Here is a 12,291-nt window from a genome sequence, read left to right on the forward strand (position 1 = left end):
GGATATTCTGATTTCAACAGTGTAAAATTGAATACATTATCTATCTCATTCTTATCTCCTTAAACAGAAAACCTATTCTTCTAGCATTCCTCATTATAGTAATGAGTCTTCCATGCACCTATGAGTTATTCTTGAGTTTTTCTACACTCCTCTGTAACCAGTTCATATGGGAATACTCTCTTAACCACCTCACTATCTATACTAAGTGTGCCCATCTTCACTCATGCATCATTTCTTTAACTTGTGACACTAGTGTATTTATTACTTATATGTTTCCAGAATAACTAAAAGGCAAATGTGATTGTGTCACTTCTCCAATTAGTGTCCATCAGTGATATTTCATTTCCTTCAACAAGACTTTAAATTAAATCTTGAGATACATAAGACTTTCCACAATATCATTTCAAAATAGTTTTGAAGTTGGATATCTCACTCAAACCCTTCAATATGAAGACCAGTCATAACAATTAGTGGATATTTTGGAATTTGCTGAAAATAGGATCCAATTTGTGATTTTGCAAACAATTGCTTCTGTGTCAGTAATGCCTCTCCATTCTTATTAATCAGGAGATCTCTACTTTTTTCCTTTAAAAATCCCCCATAAAAGGATTAAACTTCCCCTCATAAGTGAAAATACTCCAGACCTGTTCTTTTACTTTAGGTGTTCAATTTTAGAACCACCTTATTTTTATTTATTAACTAGAAATTGACAATTTTCTTGTAAATTTACTGTGACTGTTTCAGCTTATGTACATTTTCCCATACTTTCAGGGTGGGAAAAATTCTCACTCATGCTTGTAAGTTCAAGGTCTCAACCAGAAGATAGAAACAACTCCATAGCTATTTATTGAATGGTCTGTATAGAACAGAAATCCTTATATTTACACCTGAAGGTCATTAGAGTAAACTAAATAGTAATTGGCTATTCTGTTGCTTGATTAGACAAAATTATTAAAAGTCTAATGCAGAGAAGAAGATAATAAGTTGAGAAACAGTCACAATTGTTTAGAAACTGTCATTCTTACTTAATGTTTGGTCCAGCTGTGGTTAAGTACCACCAAAAAATATACACAATAATTCAGGTATACAAAAAATGGAGATTACTTTCTATTTCTGAGTTAAACATCTTTAAGAACCCTCTCCTTGGTGGGGGTGGGGAGCAAGGTTTGAGTTTTCAAAGTAACACTAGTTAATGACACATTGAATCACTGTCCTTCAAATTGAGGGCCCTTTCTTTTGGAATCCATTCTCTTTCCTTTTTTCCTCCCCATGATGGCATCTTATACTACACACTCTGCATAACTTTGCCATCAAAACTTATTCTCTATCATTCCATTAGGGATGAACTTATTCCCTCCCAGCCTTTGGGCTCTCCAGTGTATTCTGCTGCATTTAGATCTGATCCAGCAATTGCCTCTGAATATCAGGTTCCTTGATTTTATTGGTTTCTATTTCCCAATCCAGGAGTCTGCAGTCCAAGGAGTCATTTCAGCCCCTCTGAATACCATCAATAAAGGCATACTTGATTTTCTAGATCTCTTGCAAGCAACATGCAGTTGCAGAAAACCTAGAACAATATTTCTGCTATAAATCTAATCAAAATTATCTACTTATGTTGTTCTATTGCCTGTTACATGTTAGAAATTGAGGCAAGGCTTTCCAAGACTTCCCTGACCAATTTACCTACTCCCAAAACTCAATCAGGGGAAATGACCTTTAATTTCAACACTCAACTGTTCCCTATATAGATACATAGATGAGATTTGATTTTGGAGATGAGCAAATAAGGACCCCAGCAGATCCTATACTCACCCTAATTATTTCCAATGGAAGACTCTCCATTTTCTCTTTCTTACTGATATGCCTTATCTCATATCATACCCAGGAACACTTTACACAGTAATTCACAATTAGGCTCTATATTCTGATCTTTGAACATCGCTTTTGATGTGTAAGTGTATATGAGGGAATTTAGAAATTCCTTAGTCTCTGGGTAAATCCTGACTCTCAGTATCTCTATGGAATTAAATGTAAGAAATTAGTTTTGAGACTTGAAATTACTAATGACTCATTGTCTATAGGTGGCATTTGCTCTCTCCTTTGGGGTATGAGTGGCATTGATGGTAGAAGCTGACAGTCAGCAAGATTTATAAGCCTTGTAAATTTATTAGAAAAATTCAATATTTCTTTACATAGCAATAAATTACCAGCCCTGAGTTCATAATTCAGTCTTGTTTAAAATTATAGCTAAGCCATAAAAAAGACTTACAGAAACATTTTTTAATGCAAAGGTCAGAATGAATCATTTAAATTTGTTTAGACACATTGGGTTATAGACAATATTTATGATGTAATTATTATAAAATTTAAGGTACCTATGCAATTATTCTGCAAATTAACATTATAAAATTATAGGAAATAGTTATTTTATAAATTATAACAGCTTGTTTTTGTTTTTATTAATATTAGAAACTTTTATAAGAAGTTAAATTTTCTTATCAATCATTTGATAATTAACTTGTCAATATTATTTTAATGACCTTCTAAAATAAACCAGTTACCATGTTGGAATCCTATGTCCTTTATTAGATAATAAATATTATTTGAAAATATTCATCCTGGAATATAACTATGTAAATGTGTGTGTGTCTGTGTATGTGTGTGTATATGGCTGTTGATGTATATGTAAAAACACATGACTTTTTAAAACACAATGATGAGAGCATGCTATATGATTCCGTTTATACAACATTCCATGATAATCTAGTAAAACAATCTATGATAAAAGAAAAAAAAATGGAAGAATTCTTGCCTTAATGGAAGTAAGGTCAGGGAGTTATTCCTAGGAAAAGGCTTAAGGGAAGTATTTGAGGAGATGGTAATGGTTTAATCTCCATGAAGTTTCAATTATACAAATACATGCATTATTTAAAAACTCATAAATGGTTCACTTAAGATTTGTGGGTGCCACTGTATAAATCTGTTTCAGTTTGCTAATTTTGCCATTATGCAAAATACCAGAAATGTTTTTTTTAAAGGGGATTTATTAGGCAACAAAGTTACAGTTCTAAAGCCATGAAAGTGTCCAAACTAAGCCTTCAACAAGAAGTTACGTTTACTGACTCTGTCAGCTGGAAATGCACATGGCTGGCGTCTGCTGGTCCTTGGCTCCCAAACTCTGGGTTCATCTCTTAGCTTAGCATCTCCAAACATCCTTCTGTTCACAACTGCAAACATCTCTAAGGATCAGCAAGTATCTGGGTCTGTTTTGGCTCTTATCTTCTCTCTTAAATACTCCAGTGAACTAATCAAGACCGAACCTGAATGCCTGGGGCCACACTTCCATGGAAATAATTTAATCAAAGGTTTCACTAATAGTTGTATGAGTCACTTCTCCATGGAAACACTCAATCAAAAGTTTCCACCTAACAAATTTGGATTCAAAGATCGTGGCTTTTGAGGGGACATAATATATCCAAATAGCACAATATATTCTACCTAAAACAAACAAACATGTAAACAAATATTGAATTCTAATTACTGATATAAATACTGAACTGTAATATCTGCAACTTACTTTGAAACAAATCAGAAAAATAAGATGTGCTGACAGATGAATAGAAATATGAATAGATAGGTAGTTATGTGAGAAACCAAATACACTAATATGTTAATTCTAGATTATAATAATTAATTGAATTGGTGCATTCTTATACCTTTGCTGCATGGTTAACTTTTTCATGGTGAAATTAAAAAAAAATGACATACCTTATATTCAGATGGTTTATAAAGAGTAAATTGATCATTCCAATGGCTATTCCTCATAAGTATCTGCAGGAAAGGAATTTATTCATGGTGTTCACCTGTGAAAGATATAGAAATTTGACAATTCTTTAGAGGGATGGAAAAGTAGGGCATATATAAATTAAAGTATTTTCTCATATTTTCCTGATTTGGGGAAGAATTACTTTTCTACTTAAGAAATTACAGGTAAATCATTTCAAAAATATAGAACTATGAACAAAAATATGAGAAAATAGGCTTCCAGGATTCATTAGGTGCTCATAGGCTATTTGAATACTGAGAAGTTTAGAAGCCTAAGAGGCTTCCTCAATAACCTGCCTTTAATTGACAACATCTAAATGTTTTTGTTGTTGTTGTTAGTTTGTTTCTTTTGCTCCGTTTTGTTTTTCTCTCTTACACTTCAGCAGAACATATAACTTTAACTTATTTTGTCCTCTTTTAGGCATTAAGACAAAATTATCAGATCTAGCTGCTATCTTAATTTCTCAGGCCTCTATAACAATGACAACATGGTTTCTGAGGCTAGAAGTCCAAAATCAAGGTGTCAGCGAGATCATGCTTTCTCCCTGAAGTCAGTGGCATTCTGGTGCTGGTTTGGTGCAATCTTTGGGATTTTTTGAGCTGCAGCTCTGCTTCCTGTAACCTGGAGCTCTCTCTCTCCTTGGGTCTGATCTTCTAAATTCTACTGACCTCTAGTTTCTCCCTATGGCCTTCTCTAATTGCATCTAAATTTCTTCTGATTATAAAGGACTTCAGTAATGTTGATTAAGGCCTGCCCTGATTCATTTGGTTCACCCCTTACCTAATAATATACCTTTTACAAATGAGTTGACACCCACAAGAATGTGCATTAAGATTAAGAAAATATTTTTGTAGGGGTATGTAATTAAACTTCCATAGCTGTCCAAGGACTTATCTACTTGACTTTTAACTCATTTTTTTTGTTCCTCTTTCCTCATTTGCCCCATCAAAATTGAACAATGTCAAACTTCTAGATTGAGAAGATATTTCCTAATAATTTTGATTTACAGTTCTATTTATTATAACATGCTGAATACAGTTCCTATATTTAAGAGACAATTGCATATCTTTGCTGTGCACTATTGCTAACATATTGGCTCATTTTCTTTTGGGTTATTGGTGTTCTATTTATTTTAAATTTAGATCATAATCCACAAAATAATTCCACATTGAATATCAACATTTTAAGCATGTGGGGTTGAACAGCTATGGAATCACTGCATACTACAATGAATGTAGTATGGTTAGTTTTATATTTCCACTGGGTAGGCTATAGTACTCAGGAAAAGGAAACGTTGCTTCAAGGTTGCAAGATCAGCTCCTGCCTGAGAACTTCCAGCCTGCCAGACTGCCATACAGATTTTGTATTTGCAAACCTCCACAAAAGCCAATTCCTTGATATAAATTTTTCTGTGTACACACACTCACACACACATATACACATACATACATATACACATATACATCCTGCAGATTCTGTTTCTCCAATTTTGACTGAAATTGGAAAAATAAAGCAGTATTGATAGAATAACTATACACGTGTAAAAATAATAAGACAGAAAACCCTGCATAGTAGAGGTGAAATCACATATTTGATTTAGGAGTTTGTGGAAAGAAAAATTAAATGAATTCCAATTAAACCTAGCATCGAGCTTAGTAGACCTAGAGTTTATTTTTCATTAAAAAGTGGAAGAGCACACTCTGGGGAATAGTGTTTAAAAGGAAGATTCTTGGTTCCATGTTAATTAAAATTCAAAACCAAACTCAGACTGAGTAAAGGAATAGCAATTGCTTTTTTAAGACAGAGAAAGCTCTAAAAAGAGCTTACTGATACTTAATTGCTATGTATAAATTACAAGTGAATACTATTTCACTCTAATAATTTACTACTCTACAATAAAAAGCCTCATGGGTATATATTGCCTATTGAGATTGGGTATCAAAATGTTTTTACAAGTCACAAATTTCTGTCAGTGTTTTGTTTTATTTATTAATTGTAAATAAAATAAAATATTTTAAATATTTTAAATAAAATAAAACAAAACAATTATAAAATAGCAAACTGAAGTAGATACTATAAACATAATCTAAAATAGATAGCTGTCTTATATGAGTCACCTTTAAAACTAGACAATGAGATGCTATCTTTGCTGAAGTATTAATCTAATTAAGGAAATCATGTGGATGACATGGATTGAAAATTGGTTTGCTCTTATGTGTAGCACCTTCCAGTTAATATAAAGTATCAAATTTAGAACTAAAACTTTAAAGGCCATTATATTAAAATGTGAATATGGTTTGAAACCAAAAAAATTTGCAGACATAGGGTCATTGATCTTCACTGCAGCATTGTTCAACTAGTGAAATTTGAAATTTCTCTGCCCAAAAATATGATTGTTAGAAATGCAAAAATAATCATTTTATTACAAGTATAATATATAATCACTGAATCAATTTATACAATAACACAGTATCTGAAAAATAATTGGAAGCATGCGTGAACCAAGGACTAGGCAGAATGCTTAGAATAGTGAAGCAAAGACAGTACATAATAAGGAATGATTTGTATATGTTAAAGTTCTCTGGAGAAAAAGTCTGTATGACATACATGTGTGTGCATTTATGTATATGTGTCTGTGTGTGCGAGTAAATTTATTTCAAGGAATTGGCTTTTCGGGGGTGGCAAATCCAGAATCTATAGAGCAGTCTGGCAGACTTGGAAATTCTTGGACAAGAGCTGATGCTGCATTCTTGAGACAACATTTCTTTTTCCTGGGTACTATCTCCTATAGTGGACACATGAAACTAACCATCACAGGGGTGTAGCATGCAATGGATTCCATAGCTGTCCAGCCACACATGCTTTAAATACTGAAATTCAGTGTGGGATTATTTTGTGTATTGTGATCTAAATTTAAAATTAATAGAAGACCAATAACCTAAAAGAAAATGAGCCCAGTATGTGAACAGTAGTTCACAGGCAAAGCTATGCAATTGTCTCTTTAATATACAAAATATATTCAGCATTTGTTATAATAAATAGAACCACAAATCAAAGTATAAGGAAATATCTTATCACAGTTATCAGATTGGAAAACATCTAGAAGTTTGATATTCTTCAATTTTGATGGGTTTTTTGAAGAAACAACACTCTAATAAATGAATTGAAAATACAAAATTGGGTAATTGCTATTGAAGAATATTTGTAACACAGCAAAATTACTGACTTAGTCTGAGGGTTTGAGAAAACAGTTTCTTTGGCTCAGATAAAGTGCTGATTCTTATTTGGAATGTGCAAACCCAAGGCACTGAAAATAAGGCCAAAGAGAAAAAGGTAGAGAAGGAAAGGAATTAATCCATTACTACAATGGATTCTTCTCAAAAGGAGTCAGGAAGAGACTAGGTCATTTAGCCAAAAAGGCTGCCTCCAAACCACTTGTACTTGTAAGCTGTACTTCAAAGCAACTCGCAGGAAATGGGGAAGAGGGGAAATTTATCAGCCTACTTCTTTCCTGCCCCCTAATTTCCAAGGTCAAGTTTCATTCTTCACAGTGGTAAATCCCTACAATTTGAAGCTGTGTCATTTGGCCCCTTTGCTGACCAGCCAATAAGCCAGAACCCATATTCTTCAGTGTTCCCTGCTGGAAGCAACTTCTAGCTTTGGCTCTTCCTGTCTCCAGGTAACAAACAGTGTTTAGCTCTACTGGGAAACAACTAGTTGAAACCATACTCCTCATGTAGAATCCATGAGCTGTGAAAACAGCTGAGGCAGAGCAGACAGCTGGGGTTTGGTGGAGGAAAAGAGGGAAAGGGAATCTGATAGGCTGCATAAAAATTGTTGCTAATATATACTACTTGCACCACTCAGATCTGAATGTTTGTCTGCCTTACACCCAACTCACATACATACATACACACACACACCCACAGACACACACACATATATGTACATATGAACAAATTGTGTTTACCAGAACTACTATATGAAGTCTTACAAAATGCTTTATCTGTCAACATAGTATGACACTCAATATTGTCTCAGAACAAGAGTATTTTTATGTTAAATGAGGAGTGTCAATAGACTCCTGACTATAGAATCAATCTAGAAGCATCTAGACTGGTGAAGACTAAACTGACTGGATAGTAACTTGAGGAGTTTTAGTATGCCATCTTCTAGAATGTGATAGATATATTGAACTAACAACCAATATGGTATTGTGCCTCCAATAGTAATTATATATAATTCTCTAAACCAAGGAATTTAAGCAGTATTAGCCTAATCCATTTATGGAATTTGGCATTTATCAAGAACTTGGGATCTTCAAGGACAGAGGCACTGGGTTAATAGCAGGGAAGAAACACTTCATAAGAGGATACAGTAAGTGATGCATCAATCTGGTAAGTGTATAACTACTTTGCTTCTTTGGTGTCCCCATGCTGATGGATGAGCAAGCAAAGAAAAAATATTGTACTGGGTAGAATAATAAATCTGAATTACCATGAAGAATTAAGCATGCTTCTACACAATTTTGGGGGGAGTATGATTATTCTGCAAGCCAGAGAATTTACTGTGGTGTCTTCTGGTTTTTCCAAGCTAGGTATAACTGCTATGGGGCATTTATAAAAATCCAAATCCAAGCAATGGTAGGTATTTAAGAGTTCAGATACTTCAAGCATTCAAGGCCCCAATCTCCCTAAAAGGTAAACAAACAAGACCAACCAAAGTATTGGCCAAAGGTGAAGGACATTTAGAATGGTTTGGTAGGAGAGAGATGATGAATATCTGCTATAGTTTTGGGACCAGTTGATGCAGCAGATATGGTAGCTTTGTTTCACTTAGACCATAAGTTTTCCTGAAGAGTGTCACTTATGATCACGTTGGAAGGTGCTCTATGGAAGGTACCATATCCATATTGTTATCATATCAAAGACTGAATGTTTGTCTGTTTATGTCCAATGGGGCACTCAGCAGTAGCAGTAGTTACATGAGTCTGATGACTTTAACAGAAGCAGGGACCCTAGCCCAATGATCAGAGTCACTCTATTTTTGGCTTATAGCACAAGCAACAGGATGGGCAATCAGAGCTACTGACTGGCTGACAATCGATTGAGTCACTAAGATAATCACTCATGTTTACTGTGAAAGTTCTATCTATGTATCTTTACATTAGAACTCCCTGATAGTAGCTAGATCAGTCTTGATGAGAGAGAGTCCATATGGTTTAGTCCCTCTAACATTTTGCCTCCTTGAAACTTTTAGAAGTAGGTGATTTTGTTGGCTTTGCCACTAGATGGCTATCATGAATATATTCCTGTTGTAATCCACAAACACGGGGGATTTAGGAATACAAAATATCTTCTGTAACAAACTGTACAGGTTGTAATTACCAATGGAAACTATATCATTTAGTGTCATAAAAATGGATACTAAAAAATCTTGATATCACATGTATTATCACAACTCTATAACTAAATCTCGGCATAGACCTAGTTTTCTTTTCAATTTTTTTTTTTCATGCCAATAACATCTCTTGGCTCCACAACCTTATAGTTATTAGAAAACTAATGCTTCAACCGAAAAAGTTCTTAATAATCTTGGTGATACATAGGTTTCAGTTGAGTTTTGAATCATCAATATTTCTATAGTTTGGATTTGCCTAATATTTTTGATATTAAACTTGTTCTTAACTAATTTCTTCAAGGTTAAAGGCCAATAATTGGTAATATTTTAGTAAATTAGTTGTTTTCATTTCATTTTGATTATAATCAATCTCCACATATAGTAGATAAAATTATTGGTCTCAATACTTCACTCTACTTGAGCCGTATTATGCATTGGTCATGGCCTCATGGAATTTTCTTCCCTGCCCTTGAAATATACATTATTCCAAAACATCATTTTTTACAGATAATGAAATATATCTTAAAAATGCAATCAACTGTAAAAGAAACATGATTTTTGTCGGTTAAGAAGCCTCTTTCTGTAAGGTAGAAGGTAATTGATTGAAAGCCATGAAATTTAAACCATGGAATGGAAAATAGACCTAAACTCAGCCACAATGATACACTAAATCAAAAACATAAAATCACAATCACTGGATATCATTGACAGCTCAAAAGAAAAGATCAGTATTGGGGACTGAATAATGCCCCCCTTAAAGACATGTGAAATTACTAACCCCTGGCCCTATGGGTTGAACCTATTTGTAAGTAGACCTTTGAAGGTATTATTAGGTAAGGTGCAGACACATTTGTGAATACGATCTTCCAAGATCCAATTTAGATGAAGCCAAATTGAATCAGGGTGGGCTTTTCTCTGTATGACTGGAGTCCTGATAAACAGAGGGAATTTAGATGATGTCAGTCAGTCAAAGCCAGAAATTCGGGAAACCAGGGACTGCCCTCATGTTATGCAGGATTCCCATCACAAGAACAGACTTTGGAGAAAGCATGGCTTTGCTGACATCTTGAATTTGGAATTCTCATTTCCAAAACTGTAAGCCAATAAATTTCTGTTGTGTAAGCCAACCAGTGTGTGGTGTTTGTCATGGCACCACTGGCAAACTAAGACAATGGGGAATAAAGAGTCTACATAAGTAGATACACAGGACCAATTGAAGTAAAGCCACCTAACTTGTAATTAAACACAATATAGTAAGTGATAATTTTAAGATTATTCAAGTAATAAAAAGTAATTTCTCTAAGTATAAAAATATTGTCTTTTTAATTTTAGCATTGTTAACATCAAAACCACTTTCAACATAATATTTAGTGTATAAAGAATAACCTTTATTTTTTACTACAAATTTATCTATATGGAATAAAGATTTCTGACATCAGACAAATGAGAAATACCTATATTTGATTCATAATGATATTGATAGAAAATAAGGAAATTAACCAATAATAAATGAATTTAATTTCAAAAGCCACTAAGAAATTTAAATTCCTCATTTTAATAAGTTTCTACTTTAGAATTCTTGTGTAAATGCAAGAGTCAAGATTCTTAATCTGTCAAGATTGAAAATTCTTTTTTATTATGCACATGATTTCAAGTAAAAATACCTCAAATAGTTGAGTGACTTGCATTCAGTCAGTATAGGAATGTGTATAAATCTTTCTAAGCAAATAAATTTGAAATTAATTTATGGCAACTTAAAAGAGAGACTACACAAAATCAAAATGAACCTAGAAACACTGCTGACCCAAAATGATAGATTAAAATACATCTGGCTGACAGTGCATAAAACAAGTCATCATGAATAAATATGAGAGTCTTGAATAACTTAAGGAAATGCTATAAATCACAGCCTCAACTCAATCTACCATGACAGCAACAGCATAGATACACACATTGGTAAATATGATCAAGTTTAAGTTCTGATGATGAGAGAAGATTTAAATAAGACTAGAATCTACAGTACTTAAATTTCCTAGTGTAAATTTTGGAACCAAAGTTATGTGTAAAAACAATTAAACTTCTATGACAAATTTTTTACTTTGTAATATAGAAGATATAAAATTTGATGTGAATATATTTACTATTTTACAGACTGTGTTTTAAGTACATATGGGGATATGTTTTTGTGGGTGTCTGTGCTTGCACAATCTGTGAATACTTTATATATTTTTTTTCAAATATGAGTGTGTTGAGATACGTAGTGATTAGTTTAGATACCTATATGGGATTGAATCATGCCCCCCCCACACACAAAAGGAATGTTCCAGTCACAACCCCTGGTCCTGTGAGTGTGAAAATATTTGTAAATGTAACCATTGAACATTATTAAAGTGTGCCCAGACTGAATGAGAGTGGGCCTTAATCCAATATGATTGAAGTCCTTACAAACAAAGAAAATTGGAAACAGAAAAATATGTCATGAGGAGTAGCCAGAAGTGGTAGCCCAGAGGCTGTCCAGTCTAGCCTCTGAAACCCTGAGCCAGTAAATTCCTGCTGGTAAGCCAACACATTGTATGGTATCTGATTTAGCAGCTAGGCAACTAACACATTGCCCAAGGCTTATGAATGCTGGGAAAGAAGGGAGATTGCCTGCTTTGTTGAACACTCTTCCAGTTTACTAAAGCTGCCATTATGTATAATACGATAAATGGATTGGCTTTTATAAAGGGGATTTATTAGGTTACAAATTTACTGCCTAAGGACACAAGTGTCCAAACTAAGGCACCAAGAGGATACCTTCACTGGAGGAAGGCCTACGGTGTCTGGAACACCTGTTAGCTGGAAGGCACATGGCTGGTGTCTGCTGGCCCTTTGCTCCTTTGCTCCCAGGTTCTGTTTCAAAATGGCTTTCTCTAAAATGTCTTTGGGCTTCTGTCTCTCTTAGCTTCCCTCTCTTAGCCTCTGCACATCCTTGCTTGGACTTCTGTGTATCTTTGCTTGGTCTCCCAGGATGTTTCTCTCTAAGTGTCTAGAGGTCCTATCTTAGCTTCTCTGGGGCAAACTCT

Source organism: Choloepus didactylus, chromosome 11, assembly GCF_015220235.1.
Source record: "Choloepus didactylus isolate mChoDid1 chromosome 11, mChoDid1.pri, whole genome shotgun sequence".
In the NCBI taxonomy this organism is placed as follows: domain Eukaryota; kingdom Metazoa; phylum Chordata; class Mammalia; order Pilosa; family Megalonychidae; genus Choloepus; species Choloepus didactylus.